Below are 20208 nucleotides of genomic sequence, written 5' to 3'. Positions count from 1 at the left end.
CAACGACATAGGACACCCAAGGGTAAACTCCAATTGCAATCCCATCTCCAAGACTATCTTTCCATTAACCAGGGTTCTGTAACTTCCAGCAGGATTATTTGGGCTGCAGCTAAAGCCACTATTATGGGCTAGTTAACGTGTGATGCAGCGCTCGCTAATACGTAGAATGCTGCACGACAAACAAAGTTAGAACAAGATATTCAATCTTACTCTCGCCTGTACGCATCAACTCCAACCTTTCATAATCCTAAATTACTATGTCCCTAAACAGTCTTTTTATCTCTATAGCTGAATATGTTTTGCAGAGAATGAAGGGGCAGCATTACGAACAGGGGGAAAAGGCCGGGAGGTTGTTAGCTGAACAATTGCGTCAAAGGAAGGAAGCAATGGCCATCCCAGCTATCCGATCAACACAAAGTAACATACTCACAAGACCTCAAGAGATTGTCAATGAATTCGCCTCTTTTTATCAATCCCTATATAACCCAGGCAACCAAATAGATCTAGATAAGATGTCTTCTTTTCTTGCAAGGGTGGATCTTACCCATCTCTCTGATGATGGTAGAGCTCTACTTGAAGGTGAAATCACCAGCAATGAGATCTCTAAAGCCCTCTCTGCCCTACCTTACCATAAAGCTCCTGGGGAGGATGGATTCCCTGCTGAATTCTATAGATGGGCAGGACACAATATTATTGATACATTGCATGCTGCATTTCAGGAGGCAGATAATGGATCTTCATTGTGACCTCTTTCTAACAAGGCAGTTATCCCCGTGCTACCTAATCCTGGTAAAGATCCTCTGCTATGGAGTAGCTATCGTCCCATCTCATTATTAAATTGTGATATCAAAATATTAGCCAGCATCCTAGCCTCTCGTCTCCGCAAAGTCTTATGTTCTCTAATACACCGTACTCAAGTGGGCTTTGTCCCGGGGCGTTCATCTCGGAATCATCTCCATACGTTAGCCCATACATTGTGGTCCGCTAAACACCTTTCAGAAGATGCATTTGCCCTTTCACTTGATGCAGAAAAAGCGTTTGATCTCATGGAGTGGGAAAACCTTTTCACAATAATGCAACAGTTTGGATTAGGTGAGCAATTCATAACTAAAGTACGCTTATTATATGACAATTCCTCTGCTCAGGTGAATTGCGGTGGTTTTCTATCTGATGCATTTCCAAATCGGAGAGGAATGCGCCAGGATTGCCCTCTATCCCTTGTTCTTTTTCTTTTAGCAATGGAGCTACTGGCTGCCGCAATTCGCCAATCTGCTGAAATGATAGGTGTTCCCCTCCCATTGGACTTTCTAAAATCTACATCTAGGCAGATGATATTCTACTTACTCTTACAAATCTTCCTCGATCGCTTCCGTCCCGCCTTCAAATCATTAATGACTTCTGCTCTTTCTCAGGCTTTAAAATTAATTGGGACAAGAGTGAGGCTCTACCCATCTCTGATGGAACTACAAAGGCAGCTGTATACGGCTTTCCTTTTCATTGGCAATCTTCACGCCTTAAGTACCTAGGGATTTTAGTTAATAAGGGTTTGGAAAACATGGTTACAGACAATTTAGCTCCTCTACTTTCTCAAATGCAGCGTGATTTTGAAAAATGGAAAACTTTAGGGTTATCTCTTTGGGGCAGAGTTCAAGCTATCAAAATGGTCACTCTTCCGCATGTCATCTATATTTGAGGCACGCTTCCCCTTCAGATCCCTTTAGCTATGCTTCGATCAATAGATTCCAAAATGAAGATCTTTTTGTGGGGTTCAGCTAGGCCACGCCTTGCAATGGCAAAATTAAAGGCCTACGAATTATATGGAGGAATGGTTCTACCATCTATTGAACACTATTCCCTTGCATTGCACATCTCTCAATTCTCTTACTTCTTGCCGGGAATCAAAGATATTCCACAATGGGTTTCTATTGAGCGCCATCTTTTATCCGTGGACTCAGGTCTCTCTCTTTTGTATGGCAATGGCACTAGTCGTTCTGATCCCAAAAACCCGATTTTATCAGTTATGAATAAATCCTGGCAAAGAGGACATCGTTTATTAGATTCAAACTCACGTATCCATGTCAAGAAGTCCCTTGTGGAATAATTCAGGTATACGTATTAATGGTCACACTTTATCTTGCCCTTTGTGGCAAGCAGCTGGTATCCACTCCCCAGATATACTTCTTCATAATGGCGACTTCAAATTCTTCTCACAATTAAGGGAGATATTTAATCTTCCTATACAACATTCTTCTAAATACCTTCTACTCCAACAATGTTTGAAGAAACATTTGGGATCTCCCCCTTGGTTGCTTCAAGTATCTCCAATATTATCCTACTTAAATATATGGGGGATACATAAAGGAGTGACTTCTGGCCTTTATAAAACCTTTACGCTTCACCTATTTTCACAAACCCTCTCTCATAAGCTTCAAATTAAATGGCTATCCCGTTGATCTAATTCTTATACAGCTACTGAATTGGAACAGATATTGGAGGGTTTACATAAAGGAGTCCGTGAAGCAAGGCTTGTATATTTAAAATTCTCCATGACTGGCACTGGTCACCGGTTAAATTGCATAAAGCTGGTTTACTTTCGCATACCGATTGTTGGAGTTGTTCCGCCTCTGGTTGTGACACAACTCATATTATTTGTGAATGCCCAAGGATAAGGGTTTTGTGGACCTTTGTTAGTAAAACCTTGCATTCCACAATACCATTACATCTACCATTCACACCTGCCAACATTCTTTTACATGATTTACGTCATTCTCCAAAGCTCTCTAAACCACAAATCTGTCTCTTCCATATTGCGTTGGCTACAGCTAAAATTTTTGTTCTGCGCCATTGGAAGTCATCATCCCCACCCTCACAGGAAGAATGGTTAGTGGCAATGATACAGACGGCTTTACATGAACGCACGATCTATAACCTCCAGGATCAAGCTGATATCTTTCTCCAGACCTGGTCTCCTTTCCTAAAAGCTGAAGTTGATGATACTGCTAACTCCTCTGTTTCTCCTAACGCAACCAGTCAAGTAGGCTAATTCACTGTTTTACATCTTTGTACATTAAGTTTTTCCCATCATTACTTGCTTTATTTCTTCTTCCTTTCATCTTTCCATATTCCTTTACCAATCCCTCCCTTCCCTTCTATTCCTCTTCCCTCCCTCTCCTTACTCTGGCTCCGCTCCTCCACAATTATTCTTCAAGTTTGCTATCTTCCTCTTATTTTCTTTTTCTCCTTTTCCTTTCTTATATTATCTCACTATGCTTTTCCAAACTATTGTGTCCTAAACTCTTGAAAGGTGAGTATTTCTATAATAGGACTTTTCCCTATTATTATTATGATGAGCTTATATAAAGTCACTGTCTCATACTTATACTTGATTCATTTATATTTTATCTATTAATAATATATGCTATATCAATTTCTTATTCTTTTCATTTTTCACTATTTATCTATTTATTTAATTATTAATATACAATATGACTACTTATATATTCCGTATTTATACGTCCGTATGTACCACAATTACTATGTATTCAATTTTACCTTTTACTCCTATAATATTTCTTAAGTATTTATTAACAATTCATTGCTTTTATCTATTTTGTTTTACCATGTATTTTATTGTAAAACGTAATAAAAAATGTCAACACATATTCCACCCATGTGGTAGACTCCAGTTTCTTGCAATTCCTAAACCTTTGTCTGTACAACTCTGTGGTCAAACCATATCTGGACATTAGGGCTCACTTCATGTGGGCATAGGACACCTGCTCCTCTGTAGGTAAATCTAACAAGGTGTCCCGCCCATCACTAACAAAGCGGTCCCACAACCCCACTCCCCAATCCTTATCAGGGAACCGGTGGGCCAACATTGCAGCTTCATAAGCCCTAAACCATTGACCAATATCCTCTTGTTTGTGAAAATCCTTAACTACTTATTTGAGGATGTAGGCCCTTGCTTCTACAGGCACTGGTAGGGCACTGCCACCAGAGGGAGGACCCTTCAAACGTTTGGCTTTGAGTTCCAATTTCCTCAACACTCTCTCATGTTCAAAATGCATTTTCTTCTTCGTCTCTAATTCCATCCCAACCTCTATTTTCTTGCTCTCCATGTCCTTCTGACCATCTATTTTGAGCTTGCCTAGCTCCAACTTATGCACTCTCTCTCTCTCCCTGTCTGCCATCTCTCTTGGGGACAGGCCTTTGGAAGAAACACTTAGCTACGTGGTATTAGTCATAGGTGTTTTGGCGCCGCAAAAGATTAACACTAGTCTTTTGTTCTCTATTCCTACGACGGTGCTGAAGGGTGTAGAGAACCACACACTCTACAAAGGGAGGAAAAAAACCAGCATAAATTTTCACAAATCCCCAGCACACGTAAATATAAAATGATGACGTTTTAGATTTGTTTAGTGACAAACACAATAGGCCAAACAATTCGAAGGGTCATGAGTCAGATCTTCTTCTTTTCTTTATTCAAGAAGCCTTCTTAAGAAACTTCACAGCCAACACGTGTTTCGTCGTATAGGGAAAATAATGGTCCCACGACTTCCTCAAGGCTAGTTCCTCGTATCCTTTGTATTTGATATGTGGTACAAATTCCGGACCACACAGGGTTCTATTCACGGACGGTGTAAACTAAAAAACTCTCGTTGCATTTTCACGCAAGACGTCGACTCCAAAATTGAACTTTCGGTACGAGTCCCTATTGTCGGTACTCCGTCCTCCCAAGTGAAAAAGCGTGACTAAGCCGAGTGCAGCCGTCCGTATTCCGAGTGTAACCGTCTGTGATGCATCTATTCTTAGACCCTCCGCCGTTCCATGCCGCTTCTTCCCACTGCCCGGTCCACGCTCCAGTGCCCAGGATGCATCACAGATGGTTACACTCAGAATACGGACGGCTGCACTCGGCTTAGTCACGCTTTTTCACTTGGGAGGACGGTGTACCGACAATAGGGACTCGTACCGAAAGTTCAATTTTGGAGTCGACGTCTTGCGTGAAAATGCAACGAGAGTTTTTTAGTTTACACCGTCCGTGAATAGAACCCTGTGTGGTCCGGACCACATATCAAATACAAAGGATACGAGGAACTAGCCTTGAGGAAGTCGTGGGACCATTATTTTCCCTATACGACGAAACACGTGTTGGCTGTGAAGTTTCTTAAGAAGGCTTCTTGAATAAAGAAAAGAAGAAGATCTGACTCATGACCCTTCGAATTGTTTGGCCTATTGTGTTTGTCACTATACAAATCTAAAACGTCATAATTTTATATTTACGTGTGCTGGGGACTTGTGAAAACTTTGGAAGAAACACTGCTGCCCACCGTGGAAGGTACTTTCTCCGCGGTTGGGCGCAATGGCCCCTCAAGCTGCCCATCTAAATTCTCTGCCTCCTCCACAGGCTCTTCAGGATGCTCACTGACATTCCTAGATTCTACCCATGCCCTCAGCGTCTTTTGGTATTCCTCTTTCCTGATGAGGCCTTTCAAAGAGATTTTAAATTTCTTGCACAGAGCCTTGAGGTTTGGCGCAGTGTAGGTATCAATCCTCTCTTCTTCCAATTCAATGTCTACAGACGCAATGGACGTTGGCTTACTCATGGTAAAAAGACTGGCAGTTCTCAAGAATCAAAAATGGAAAAGAAGTTCCAAGGAAAAAAATCTACCAAAATGTATGTGCTCGCATTATGGTCTGCACTCACTAGTAGTGTACACCAATCACTGTATACGAGTCACAAATGGAAGTCCAAATCCTCACCGCTGACCACCAATGTTAGATTTAGGGGTCTCTAGTTGGCAATGTTCGGCACCTTTGTCCAAATAGGGACCCTTGCGTCTAGTCAGGGTAAGGGGCTACACTCCTAAAATAACCCCTGTTCACCCCCTTGGTAGCTTGGCACGAGTAGGCAGGCTTATCTCAGAGGCAGTGTGTAAAGCATTTGTGAACACATACAGTAATACAGTGAAAACACTACAGATGGACACCACACAGGTTTACAGAAATAAGTAATCTTTACTAGACTTAACACAAGACCAAATGACAAAAATCCACAATACAGTATTCAAAATAAGTATTTAAAATGGTAGAAATAGCTTAGTTGACTTTAGATTGTAAATGCGACACTTTACTCTCAAAGTACCTGGGATGCGTAACGCAAACAAACAAAAGGGTCGAAGGAAGGCGATGTGCCGTTCCTTACACTCAGGGGAGTGGATACGTTGGTTCCTTACCGCTGCACAGGGGAGTTGAGGCTTACTTCCTTACTGTGTGGGGAGTGGACACGCCGGTTTCTTACTGCGATCAGATGCGATGACACTCCGGTGCGATGCGACAAAATGGCATCTTGGTTATGGTGCAACAACGTAGATGCGATGCGTGCACGCCCGATGGCCGTGCGGCGACTTGGTGAACTTCTGAGCCATGACAGGCCCTGCGACATGATTCTCAGGTGATGCAACGACGACCTCTGCAGCGCGGCACCCTTCTCCAGTGATGCAATGCGCTTCGCAATGCGATGGTGACTGCGGCAGCGGCGGCACGCTTATGCGGCGATGCGATGACAACTGCGGCAGTGGCGACACGCTTCTTCTTCGTTGAGTTGCGCTTCCAGCTCCCAGCAACACGCAGTCTCTTAGAAGGCCCAGCACAACAGCAGGCAATTCTATTCCCAGCAAGCAATTCAGGGGGGAGCTGGGGGTGAAGTCTTGTATCCCTGAGACTTCAGGCAGGAGGCAAGCACAGTTCAAGCCCTTGGCAATCTTGCTCAAGATGATGAAAGCACACTCAGTCCTTTTCTCCTTTCTTTGGCAACGAAGCAACCACTGCAGGCCAACCCCCAAACACACAGCACAGGGGTAGTCTCCTCCTTCAGCTTTCTTGCTCTTCTCAGCAAAGGCTTGTCTTGATTCCCAGAAGTCATCTAAAGTTCTGGGGTCTGGGTCCCCCTTTTTATACACACAAATCCTTTGTCTCTGAAGGCAGAGAGTGTCTGTACCCAGTCCAAACCAGTTCTGGGTGCATTCTGTCAGTGCACAACTTCTTCCTTTGTCAGTGTGGGCCAGGGTCATCAGACGCACCACAGGAGGTGGAGCCAGCATTGTGGAAGGCAGGTGCAGCCCTATTCAGGCCCAGGTGCTATTCCTCCCACCACTCCCAATGCAGATAGGTCTATTCAGCCTAGTGCTGACTCACCCTGTCTCCTGGTGTCACCCTAGTCCCTGTCACTCACAAACCAGACATGCAATACACAACTTAGCAGAGGCCGGCTGGATGGTTAGGTAAGAAAATACCTACTTTCTAAAAGTGGTATTTTCAAACACAGAATTTTAAAACCAACTTTACTAAAAAATGTATTTTATCATTCTGAGTTCAGGCATACTAAACTCGTTTTTCTAACATGTTCCCTGGGTCAGTTAGGATTATAAGATGTTATGATCATTCTTCTCATTCTGGCCTATGGGGACAGGTGCAAAAACAACAGTTGATGTACAGAATGCAGAACAATGTCATACATTCACCCCAGTACAGAGATCTGGGCCTAAATCCATCGTTTTTTTGCTCACCATGCCGTTCCAGTTTGAACCCAGCCATATGCAAATCAGTCTTGACCCTGTGCCTCATGGGTACAGTCCAGCCCGAACTGCCAAGCCAGGTCCTCTCTGGACTGGAAACAAGCATCCTAGGACCTGTTTCGGGGTTTCACCCCTCTTCAGCCAGGATAGCTTGATTCCAGTGGCATGGAGAGCAAGGGACCCACGTCTGGGCATACCCTTTCCACTCGGGGTGACAAATGCAAAAATAACAGTTGATGGACAGAATGCAGAACAATGTCATACATTCACCCCAGTACAGAGATCTGGGCCTAAATCCATCTTTTTTTGCTCACCATGCCGTTTCAGTTTGAACCCAGCCTTATGCAAATCAGTCTTGACTCTGTGCCTCATGGGTACAGTCCAGCCCAAACTGCCAAGCCAGATCCTCCCTGGACTGGAAACAAGCATCCTAGGACCGGTTTCGGGGTTTCACCCCTCTTCAGCCAGGATAGCTTGATTCCAGTGGCATGAAGAGCAAGGGACACATGTCTGGGCATACCCTTCCCACTCGGGGTGACAAATGCAAAAACAACAGTTGATGGACAGAATGCAGAACAATGTCATACATTCACCCCGGTACAGAGATCTGGGCCTAAATCCATCGTTTTTTTGCTCACCATGCCGTTCCAGTTTGAACCCAGCCATATGCAAATCAGTCTTGACCCTGTGCCTCATGGGTACAGTCCAGCCCGAACTGCCAAGCCAGGTCCTCCCTGGACTAGAAACAAGCATCCTAGGACCGGTTTCGGGATTTCACCCCTCTTCAGCCAGGATAGCTTGATTCCAGTGGCATGGAGAGCAAGGGACCCATGTCTGGGCATACCCTTCCCACTCGGGGTGACAAATGCAAAAACAACAGTTGATGGACAGAATGCAGAACATGGGGACAGGTAGCCTTGCAATAGTGAAAAACAAAAATGGCTGTAATTCACTATCAGGACATGCCACACACATCAGGGCATGTCCTACCTTTTACATACAATGCACCCTGCCCTTGGGCCTACCTTAGTGTGGGCTAACATGTAGAAAAGGGAAGGTTTAGGGACTGGTAAAGGGTGCACTTACCAAGTCAACATGGCAGTACTGGACTGCACACAGGCTTTGCGTTGCAAGGCCTGAGCCATAGTTTACAAGCTGCTCCGGTGGGTGGCACAATCAGTGCTGCAAGCCCATCAGCAGCATTTGATTTACAGGCCCTGGGAACACATGGTGCACTGGACAAGGGTCTGACAAGTAAACCAAATTAGCCAATCATGGAGTCACTAATCCATGACATCACTTTAACATAGGGAGGACTTGCCCTGTGGCACTGAATAGCAGTGGCACAGTACCCAAAGCATCTAGACCAGCAAAACATATAGCAAAAACACAGGAGGCAACAGCAAAAAATGGAAGGGAGACCCATGACAATGGTGCCAGGTCTCACAATGGGCGTGAGATGATACTCCCTGTTGACCGCTTGATTCGGAAGCCTCATGTCCACGCATAGTCTGATGGCTCCTGGTTGTTTTGGTTTCGGTGCAACGACCAGCGGAGACACCCACGGAGTTGGGCCAGACACCGTCTCTATGATGTCGAGGTCATCCAGTTTCTTCAACTCCACTTCCACCTGGGGATGGAGATTGAACGGCACTCTCCGATGTCTCAGGGCGGTCAGTCTGACCGTGGTGTCGATGTGGAGTTTGAACTGCTTCCCTTTCAGCTTTCCCAAACCCTTGAACAGCTTAGGGAACTCTTGCAGGATGGTTTTGGCGTGAGAGTCATGTACCTAATTGGCAAAGAAAACCGGGCCCAGGTCTTCCACTGTGTGGCAGCTGAGAAGGGTTCCTTTCTTCCCTTCTGTAATGTGAAAACGGGTCGCTGTGGTGTGTTTGTCACTAGTGACTGTTGCTTCGATTACCCCTCTGAGGGGAAGTGGATGAGTCCCTCCATACGTGTATATCCTGGCTTTCGTAGGTGCGAGCGGGGGTCATGGAGACAGGTGCTCATATTGATCTGAATCCATAACGTTTACGGATGCACCCGTGTCAATTAACGCTTGAAAGGTGGATCCTTCTACTTTGATGGAGCACATCGGTGGATGTAGTCTGTGCTTATCCGACCGGCTGACGAACGATATGATGAACACATTATCGTCGTCGTATTCCAGGGCGAAGCTGCGCTCTTGTGGAGGGCTGTCCTCTTGTGCCTGTGAGTTGCCGAGTGACAACTGTCGCAACTGTTGCGTCGCTCCCTGAGGTCTGGCATAGGCTTGCTGAGTTTGGCTGCTCCGACACACCTTGGCAAAGTTTTTAGGCTTTCCACATCAGGAGCAGGTCTCCTGCAGGTGGGTGTTCTGTGCCACAGTTGCCACACATTCCGCTCGGTGGTGGCCACGAAGAGGGGCATATGGTATCCGGGCACCGTTGTATGGCTTCGACCCACTCTTCTTTGATGGGTGCAAACCTGGGAGTTTGGGACGCGGTGGCGCTTCTGTACAGGGCAGCCTCCTTTTCGTCAGCTCGAGCATCTGAGAGCTCGTGGGATTTGGCCAGGAGAAGGATCTCGTCTAAGGATATTCCGGGTTGTCGTAAAATTAATTTTCGCAGTAGCACTAAGCAGCACCCTTGGATCACTTGAGCGTGTATCTCTTCTCTCTGATCGACAAAGGTGCACTTGCTCGCTAGCCTTTGCAGCCGTGCGTAAAACATGTCCACTGACTCAGTGTCCGCCAGCTTCACCTGTCGTAGCTTGAATCACTCAAAGTCGGGGTTGAGCTGGGAGAAAAAATGCCTGTTGAGCGCAGCGACAACTGCTTCATAGTCATCATCATCCCCAGTGTCGGGCGTTTCAAACAGGTCATAGAGTTCAGCGCCACCATAGTATATGAGCAGCGACCTTTTCACTGTCCCATCTGTTTTCCTCATACCTTTAAAGTAATGGTTCAGGCGTCCTATCAATGCCTTCCAATGCAGCCCGCTGTGGTGGTGTCAGCAGTTTCACTGAAGGAAGGCCTTGGGGAGACGGCCACGTGGCTGTGCTCTTGAGGTGGGCGTTGGCACCTCTCCATGGTTCACCCGCATCAGCCTGCGGGTCTGCTGCACCTGCTGGGGCGGTGTGCTCATGGCTCTAATGCGCGTGTGCACAGTTGCAATGTCACAGTCTCTCTTGTGAGCCAGGCAGGTAGGTCACACTCTCTGCACTCTGGGCCTAGAGGTCTGACGTGGCTCAGTGTGGGGGCATATGCCTGGCAGGGCTTGGGGAGCCAGTTGTTGATGGGGCCTTCCTTCAGGAGTGCTGGGACTCCCCAGAGTCTTGGTATGGAGGATGAGGCAGTTTTTTTCCCCCTTGACTTTTCCTCTTTTATTTATTTTTTTAGGCCCAGTGTAGGTGTGGGTGGAAGAGATTTATGTTTCCCATCATCCCAGGAGCTCCCTGGTGACTCACCTGCACATGTGGCTCTGCACCGTGGCAGCAGCTGACGGACGTCTTCAGCGCGCTCCCTCATGGCCTCAGGGAGCGTGTGTGACTGTACTGTGGAGTGCAGGAAGTGCTCCAGACGTGGCAGTTGAGCAGGGCGTGGTCCTGCGGCAGCGCTCTCCTCCACGTTCCTCACTGCTCAGGCGGCGATGGCAGTGGCTGTCTCACTCCTTCACAGTGCCAGCGTGAGGGTGCGGCGGGGAGACCAGCGCTGGGGGCCATGAAAGGCAACCCCAGGACGTCGACGACAGGCTCACGAGGGGGGGCGACACTGCCACTTGGGAGTCGGAGAGGCACGGGATGGTGCCAGCTGCACCGCAGGTACATCTTGTGAAGCACCGGAGTTCGACCGGCCTCATCGCCAATGTAGCGCGCCGCAGCCTACTATACTGAGGCCCTGCGCAGCGCTGGAATAATGACACACCCCCTCGTATCTTGGTGGTGGCGGGAAGATCCCGAGCAGTCTCCCGTCGTTTATTTATCTCCTCGGGACGAGCCTGCCCCGAGGAGTGCATGTGAGTGAAACAATGTATAGTAGAGCCCGGATGGCTCTCTTCACTATGGAAGATGTGATTTCAGAGTCTGTTTTATGACATTAATCTCATGCTGAAGGCTTCTAGGAGGTTAAGTTTTATGAAGTTTGTGTTTTATCTCGTCTGAGGGATGCAGCTGCTGTTTGCCGTGTCTAGCACTTTCCCGATATTGTTTTTCCAGTGTCCACAGTTTCTTAGCATTGTACCAATTCTTGTGGCTAGTCAAGGGACTGTGCCAAACAGACTTTTTTAAAAAGAATAATTGATGGACAGAATGCAGAACAATGTCATACATTCACCCCAGTACAGAGATCTGGGCCTAAATCCATCATTTTTTTTAATCACCATTCCATTCCAGTTTGGACCCAGCCATATGCAAATCAGTCTTGACCCTGTGCCCAATGGGAACAGTTCAACCCGAACTGCCAGGCCAGGTCCTCCCCGGACTTTTTAAAGCATCAAAGGTCATAGATTCTTTGAAAATTTTAAACACTTAATTATTTCTTAGTTATTTGCGCTGTCTTTGTTTTGAGAATTTTGACATATGCCGACAAGCAATAGAATCAGGTGGAATAGATGTACTCTGCGTGGATAGTTCCGTGGTGTAATGGTTAGCACTCTAGACTCTGAATCCATCGATCCGAGTTCAAATCTTGGTGTATTTACTAAGTTTGTTTTATATTATTCTAGGTCTTGTCTTGAGAACTGAAGCCCTTTGTATCTCTCAGATGACCCCTCCCTTCCTGTTTTCATTCTCCTGGTCTCTGTGGCCTACGGACATCTATACATTATTCTTTAGGTGGTGCTGGGCTGCACGTGACGTTACACACAGGTGTTTTATAATTCCTATGCCTGTGTGGACACCTTTCTCCTGTGGCTGCACAACAGTAACCCGCACAGTGTGGACCTGACTCCACGCGCCCTTCACACCATATAACTTACAAGGAGACACACAGACGGGAAAGCAGTGTGTAAAAGAAAGGCTTTAATAAAGTGTTAACGGATACAAATTAAAAAAGCCTTTTTATTTTATTTCTGCTCTTTGTTGGTAACGACCCAACATATGAAGGGTGATGACAATTTCACCAAAACTTTTTGCCAAAAAATTAAATTTAATCTGTTCCTTATGTAAAGCACTCTAATGGCAGTGGGCCAAGTGCTAACTGCAAAAGAAATATATTTGGGAGCGTAAATGTGCTCCCAGTTCCAGTTTTGAAACACTGAGGCACTTATTTTCAAGGGCTTATCGCCACCAAAATGTCACTTTTTTGAGGTTCTGGTGGCGATAGCCCCTTTGCCTTATTTACAATGCAGCATTAAACCACTTAATGTGGCTTAACGCTGCCTTGTGAATAAGGCCCCCTTTCACGCAGCACTTAGCGTGAAAGGGGAGAGCAATGGGTGTTGCAGTAGAAGTTCCACGACCAGGGAATACCTGGACTTAACCTGGCACAACGAGGAGAAATGATTAATTTCTCCTTCTTTTTGCTGTGTCTATGTGTGCTGCATTCTGCAGCGCACAAAGAAAGAACAAATCACCATAAGAGATTGTTCATGTGCAGGAAGGTGTCCCTTTCTGCACATAAACAATCATTAGAAAATGACGAGTTGCAACTTCTATATGTGCTGCATTATGCAGCACATATAGAAGTCACAAATCGTCCTTAGTGATTGTTCATGTGCAGGAAGGTTTTCCTTCCTGCACATAAACAATCATTCCCTGCAACGCAGGCACCCTTGCACTATGGTGCAAGTGTACCTGCGTTATATTGCAAGGGTGTCTGACTTTGCACTAGACAGGTTATTTTAGCACCAGCGCTAGGGGAAACGCAGGGGTGCACCGCATTAGTGTTAATATGGCACATCTCTGCATTTCCAGAATGTCGGAGCACGGCGTTATCAATTGTGACGTAACACCGCGCTCCTACATTCTGTTGTACGTATGCCCCTGAGAGTGGGTTTCCAGCTCATGTGTGGGAGCTTCCAAAGACTGAAGTCCAGTACTTATCCCAAAGCCTCCCAAGGACACGCATGGAGAAGGCTTCAGTTCGGATGCATTTTGAGCCATATGTACGAGCCCCTATCTCCACCACTATGTCACTTTTATCGACGTTGTGGTGGCGATAGGGGCTGCGCCTTATTTATAAACTATCAAAACAATCCTTCGAACTAAACCCAACCCACCAAACGATCTCCCCCAGCCCCACCATCCCCTCCAACTCCTCCCCCAACACGTACAACCCATCCCTATTAGCCACGGCAAACACATGGCTCGTCCAAGATGATACACTTCAGTCCTCTTCAAGCGTCTCCCCTCCCCTCCCCCCACTCGACACTACTCCCAGCTTGTAACCAAGGACACCGGCCCGCAGACAACAGCTACGAACCCCCTAACTGCACTAAACCCATTGAAGTCGACACACAATTCCCGAAACAATCTGCCACAACTCACCCCCACACTCTCCCCCAAGAACCTCATAGATATCAGAAGCACAAGGAGCCACACCCACACAGATAAGATCTTCCCATCCCGGAACACAGTCAAGCGCCCCCCATCCATAGATGGCCAAGCTCTGGACACACCGGGAACTAACTACCCTACACCTTCCACCATTAATACAGCCCATAGATTGGCACAACTGGAATACCAGCTAGAAATAGTAATACAGGGCATCAATAACATCTTATCTAACTGCACCACTCACACTTCCCAATGCCCACCCCTCACACACGCAGGCATCCTCAAAAACACACATACCCAACGACTCAGTTGGAACACAACCCCCCTCAGGGACCAGCCGCACAGACCCAAAAGAACTAGCGCCGTAATGCCCATGAAAGAGGCAAGGGATCTCGCAGAATCCTATGAAACAACTCCTACTGTCGCCCCCAGCTCCGTGATCCAAGTAATCACTGGATTCGGTAGAGACAATACCGCCCCACGAACGGTGAGACCTCCAGCTCATCTCTCCAATATTCCCATGGCTCCCCCTAATGAGAAACTCAACAACAAGAGGACGACTAACTGCATGCTCATTAACTGCAGATCTGCAAACAAACACGCAGCAGAACTGGCAGAAGCCATCCTAACCCACGACATAGACATCACGTTCATCACAGAAACCTGGTGGAACGAATCCTGACTCCCCATCTTCGATATGCTTGTCCCCCAGGGTTCTCAATCATTAATAAAGACAGAAAGAACCAGCAAGGTGGGGGGACCGCAATCATACATAAAAGTAACATCTCTATAACAGAAACAGACTCCTTCAAATACAACTAATTGAAATACCTAACCGCCACCATCAAGACATCAGACAACAAAACGCTTCAGTGCCACCTCCTCTACCATCTACCAGGCAACACTCCTGCATTTGGAGAACATCTTGCCGACTTAATAACACACTGCTCACTCTCAGAAGCGAACAACCTAATACTAGGAGACCTAAACCTTCACTGGAATGAGGTAAACAACCCGCTGATACAATCTTTAAATTAGCTCCTTCACAATAACAATCTGACCCAACACTGCACCGAACAAACCCACAACAAAGTCTCAATCCTAGACGCCATCATAGCTCACGAAGACTCAATCACCATTGACTGTACCCTACCTGTTGACTGGTCAGACCACCATATCATTCTTTTCCATATTAATCAAAAGACCCAGCAACTGCCTCACATGAATGAACACTTTCACTGTAGAAGAAATCTGGGCCAGATCCCCCTCGAAGAACTAGAAGAAAGGTTAAGTACACTCCCCGCTATCACATGCGACAGGTCCACAACATAACTTACCTCATAGTACAATGCGTCTATGACCGCCATGCTGGACCAAATAGCTCCCTTGAAATAAAAACAAATCAAGAACATTCCATCAAGATCGTGGTTCAACAGTGACCTAAACTCGGAAAGAAGAAAACTAAGCCGCAGAAAGACTTTGGCGCAACAACCCTTCGACATCCCACCTCGATCAACTCAAAAAGGAACGTAGCAAATATAAAAAGCACATCAAAAATGAAAAATCCACCTTCTTCTGTGGTGCTCTAAAAAATGCTAAAAATCGCCCCAAGAACTCTTCAATATCATTAGGCAGAAAACATCCAAACCACCACCCTCTCAATTCCGGCCTCCAAAGACCTATGTGACAAATTTGCCAATTTCTTTGATGAAAAAATATTAAACATTGAGCTCTCTCTAGAGGATCGCCTCCGACACCCCAATGAAGGTCTGCCCCTCGATAGAGAAGACATGAACCCACTCAGTCAATCCGCAAACAACTGGGAAACCTTCGAACCCATCACCGAAGCTGAAATTATTGAATTAACCACCGGATCCACACCCTCTCCACATGTTGAAGACCCCCTCCCGGCCCAACTGGCTAAAAAACTCAAACTCTCCCTAGCCCCACTCTGGTCAAAGATTATAAACAGCTCCCTGAAAACTGGAATCATGCCTGACTGCCTCAAAATCGGTCAAGTAACACCCTTACTGAAAAAAGCAGACGCTGACCCAAACAATCTCAACAACTTCAGGCCCGTCTCCAATCTCCCATTCTTAGCCAAAATACTAGAAAAATGTGTTCTCCGTCAACTCACCCATCACATGGACAACAACGACCTCCTCGACCCTCACCAATCGGGCTTTAGAAAAGGATGCCGCACAGAGACAGCCATCCTGAATGTCATTGATGTTGACAAATCACTTGACAAGGACCGCTGCTGCCTACTCATTCTCCTGGACCTTTCGGCGGCCTTCGACACGGTTGACCACAAACTACTCATCAACGTACTGCGAGAATGGGGAAGGAGCAGAAGGGGTGGTCCTACAATGGTTCAACTCCGTCCTGCAAAATCGCTCCCGAAGAATAAAAATCAGAAACTTCACGTCTGACCTACACCCCATAAACAGAGGCGTTCCCCAAGGTTCAGTTCTCTCTCCCGCTCTGTTCAACATTTGCATGGAGCCACTCACCACCATCCTCAAAAAAGCCAACATGCCCTTCCACCTTTATGCAGATGACACCCAGATCTACCTTGAAACCTCAACCATAGTGGACATGCAAAGACTCAATGACACCCTAATAGAAGTTCTAAAATGGCTGTCCCAAAACCATCTGAAACTTAACCAAGGTAAAACGGAAATCCTCCTCATAGCCAACAAGGAGCAGTCCCCCCGAATCAAGGAATGGATAAAGTCTATTGACGCTCTTAACTGCACTCTCATCCCAGCAGACTCTGTGAAATCACTGGGAATCAACCTGGACCCTAACCTTGACATGGTCAAACACATGAAGAACACCGCAAGATGTGCTTTCTTTAACTTAAAACTACTTTACAAAATTAAACCCTTCATACCTCCAGAAGACCTTAAGCAAGCCATGCAATCCCTCGTGCTATCCACATTAGACTACGGGAACGCCACCCTCACAGGCACAGCAAAATCACACCTTGCTCCTCTCAGATCCACCCTAAACGCAGCAGCCAGAATGGTGACCGGAGTAAAGAAATTCGAACACATCTCCCCCGCTCTCAAAGAGCTAAATTGGCTCCCAATAGAAATGCACGCTAACTTCAGAACTGCCTGTCTCACCCACAAAGCTCTGCACACTGGCAAACCCTCCTATCTAGCCGCCAAACTCAAGAAAGCAGGGCAGACAAGAAATCTCAGGAGCACCAACACTCTCATACTTATCCTCCCGAAAACCCGCAAACAAAAAACCTTATCTCGCTCTTTCTCTGGAAATGCACCCAACATTTGGAATGCCATCCCAGTACACACCAGGACTAACCCTTCCTTCAAAAAATTCAAAAGCCAGCTCAAAGTGCTCTTCCTTAATTGAGCGCTCACAAAGTGACAACGGACCCACAAAACGGAACCGCACCCTACTGAGGATCCAATCACTTTGATAAGAACAAATTCCTACAGCCTATTCCTCTTGACCCGCACCCTACCCCCCCTTACTACTACGACTACTACTACTTTGCATTCGAATGCTACGTGACATATGCTGATCAAGGACTCATCTTGAAACACTGTGTTTACTGTTACAGCTCTGTGTTACTCAACAGTCACTTGACAAATGTTGTAAAGCGCTCCGATACATTCGGGTCTGGCCAGCGCTATATAAAACTCCTAAATAAATAAATAAATGTACAAGGCAGTGTTAATGCATTGTAAACAAGGACCCTTTCACGCAATGGTTTGCGTGAAAGGGGCATGCAGTGGGTGTTGCGGTGGGCATTCCAACGTAACACCCATTGTATTTGACGCTGCCCCCTATGGACAAGGGTGGCATACATAAGAGGCAGCACCAAAATTAAGACCAGGATAACCCTGGTCCTAAGTTGGCGAAACGAGGAGAAATGCATTATTTTGCCTCAGAAGGTGTCCCTTCCTCTACACAAACAATCCTTTTTATAAAACGCAATCTTCTCACTTTCATGTGTGCTGTATTAAACGGCACACATGAAAGTGACAGAATAGCACTTTAGGATTGCTGATGTGCAGGAAGGAACATCTTCCTACACATAATAAATCCTCCCCTGCACGCAGGCACGCTGGCACTATGGTGCAAGGGTGCATGCGTTCGCGCTAAGTTGCTAAACTCAGCGCCATCGCATGGGGAAGCGCGGGGCTACACCATATCCTTGTAAATATGGTGCAGCCCTGCGTTTCAGAAGTTGCGGAGAGAGCCGTTACGCCGGGAAGGCTAACGCCTCTCTCCGCCACTTCCTTGTACACATCCCCCTTCGTGTTTTTGGCCCAGATAGGGCAGAAAGGGGTGAACACTGCTTTTTCAGTGTAGTGGCACAGTGAGAGGGGACCCACGTCTGGGCATACCCTTGCCACTTAGAAGGCAAAGCATTGGCATGGGTAGCGTGAGGGCTTTAAGTGGGATGAAAAAACAAAGGGTTCTGTGAAAGGGGCGGGCCTATATATTTAAGGGCCTAGCTTAAACATATTCACTAAAATTCGTGTATTGTGCCACCCTACCCACCTATTGGCATAGCATCACAACTGCAACTGGCATATGTGGCCATTGCTCTGTGGGCTTTGCAGAGAGGCCAAGATTGGATGGCCACGTATTGTCACACCTTTTTGCCCCTGACAGGCACTGAGAGAACCTCGTCCTGCCTTCAGCCGCACTCAATTGTGCCCATTATAAAAACTTACCCACCACATGCAGATTCAGGAGGCACACATGGTACCTATTTCCACCCAGAACCCTCTTCTGGTAGGATCCAGCAACACAGGTGTGGCAGAAAGTTGTGAGATCGACGTCTGGTTTCTAAGCACTATCGATGTTGACAAAAGACACACTGAACCCACAGACGAGATGGAGTAATGCAGATGGAATCAACTCCAGTGAACAAGTCCCCCACCTGCAGATGGCAGCGGTACCCAAGGAAGCGAGCAGAACCAACAGCAACACTGCACCGTGCACCTACAACAGAAGACTATCGTATTGCAAAACCCCATGGCAAATATGGAATCTACAGAAGTATATACATCACGGTATACGAAGATATTCACTATATATGACAATATGTACCAAGGGTATATAGAGACATCCAACACGGAAGAGATGTATACTAAATATACATGCATTACAAACAACAGCAGCACACACCACATATTAAGTGAAACCACAACATCTATGCATTGAAATTCACCATCGATTTTTGATGTTTTCATTTATTTAACATCCACAAAGGGTGAAATTAATTAATGCATGGCTCCAGGCCACACAAACATATGCCTCCCCGCTGATAGGTTCAGCCATGACGCGCTATGATGTCACCAGGTCACCATGACGCTCCATGATGTCACTATGATGTCACCATGATGCTGAGTGTTCTCCAGTGCCACCATCAAATGTATCTTGTCCTTGACCAATAAATGTATTTTATATAATTTGGGTCAAATGGCTGTCCCGCTCAGATTAATTCAGAGAACAAATTTTGAATTTACTTCCCCAAAATTCTACTGACAGAACATACAGATGTCGTTTCAAGAAAGTCGCCACACTTTGCACAATCATATTCCATGTATGTTATTTGTATGTAAATTATCCGTTTGGTCCGATGTATGAAGAGACAACCCCTGCATGTTGGAGTGAGAGACGGAGGGATTTAAATCAATCTGTTTAAAGTGTTATCTGTTCAGAAACATTGGCAGCAGGACGGTGAGTCCTCTGTACAGAGACTGTCTCAGCCACAAATGTGAATTCACCATAACATTAATAATGTAATATTATTGCAAGTCTGTAAACATTAATAATGTAATAGATTATTGAAAGTTTGTAAAGAGGCTAAAAGTTACAGGTCCCACCGAGATTCGAACTCGGATCGCTGGATTCAAAGTCCAGAGTGCTAACCATTACACCATGGAACCACCTGTCTGACGCTATCACCGCCTGTGCCACGTCCGTCTTCAGTGCAGGTCTATACCGATGTAGTCATCTTTCCAGTCACCGAGAGTCTTCTTAACATGTTTACTTTCGCATTTATAACAAAGCTCGAGGTGTATAAAAAGGCGCTTTTACAAGGATCCCTACAGACATCCAGAGCTCCTGCCTGTGTTCTTTTTAAGCGGTCACATACGGTTTCAAA

The 20208-nt window shown here is 46.2% G+C and overlaps 1 non-coding gene across 1 annotated transcript; it reads right to left on the bottom strand.

Annotated features, from left to right (window-relative positions):
- Window positions 1-19918: 19918 nt before the first annotated feature.
- Window positions 19919-19990, bottom strand: TRNAQ-UUG (transfer RNA glutamine (anticodon UUG)). The gene has a single exon. It is a non-coding gene; the product is annotated as a tRNA-Gln (tRNA).
- Window positions 19991-20208: the final 218 nt, after the last annotated feature.

Source organism: Triturus cristatus, chromosome 4_1 (assembly GCF_964204655.1).
Source record: "Triturus cristatus chromosome 4_1, aTriCri1.1, whole genome shotgun sequence".
Classification (NCBI taxonomy): Eukaryota; Metazoa; Chordata; class Amphibia; order Caudata; family Salamandridae; genus Triturus; species Triturus cristatus.
This window is presented reverse-complemented; position numbering and strand designations above follow the sequence as displayed.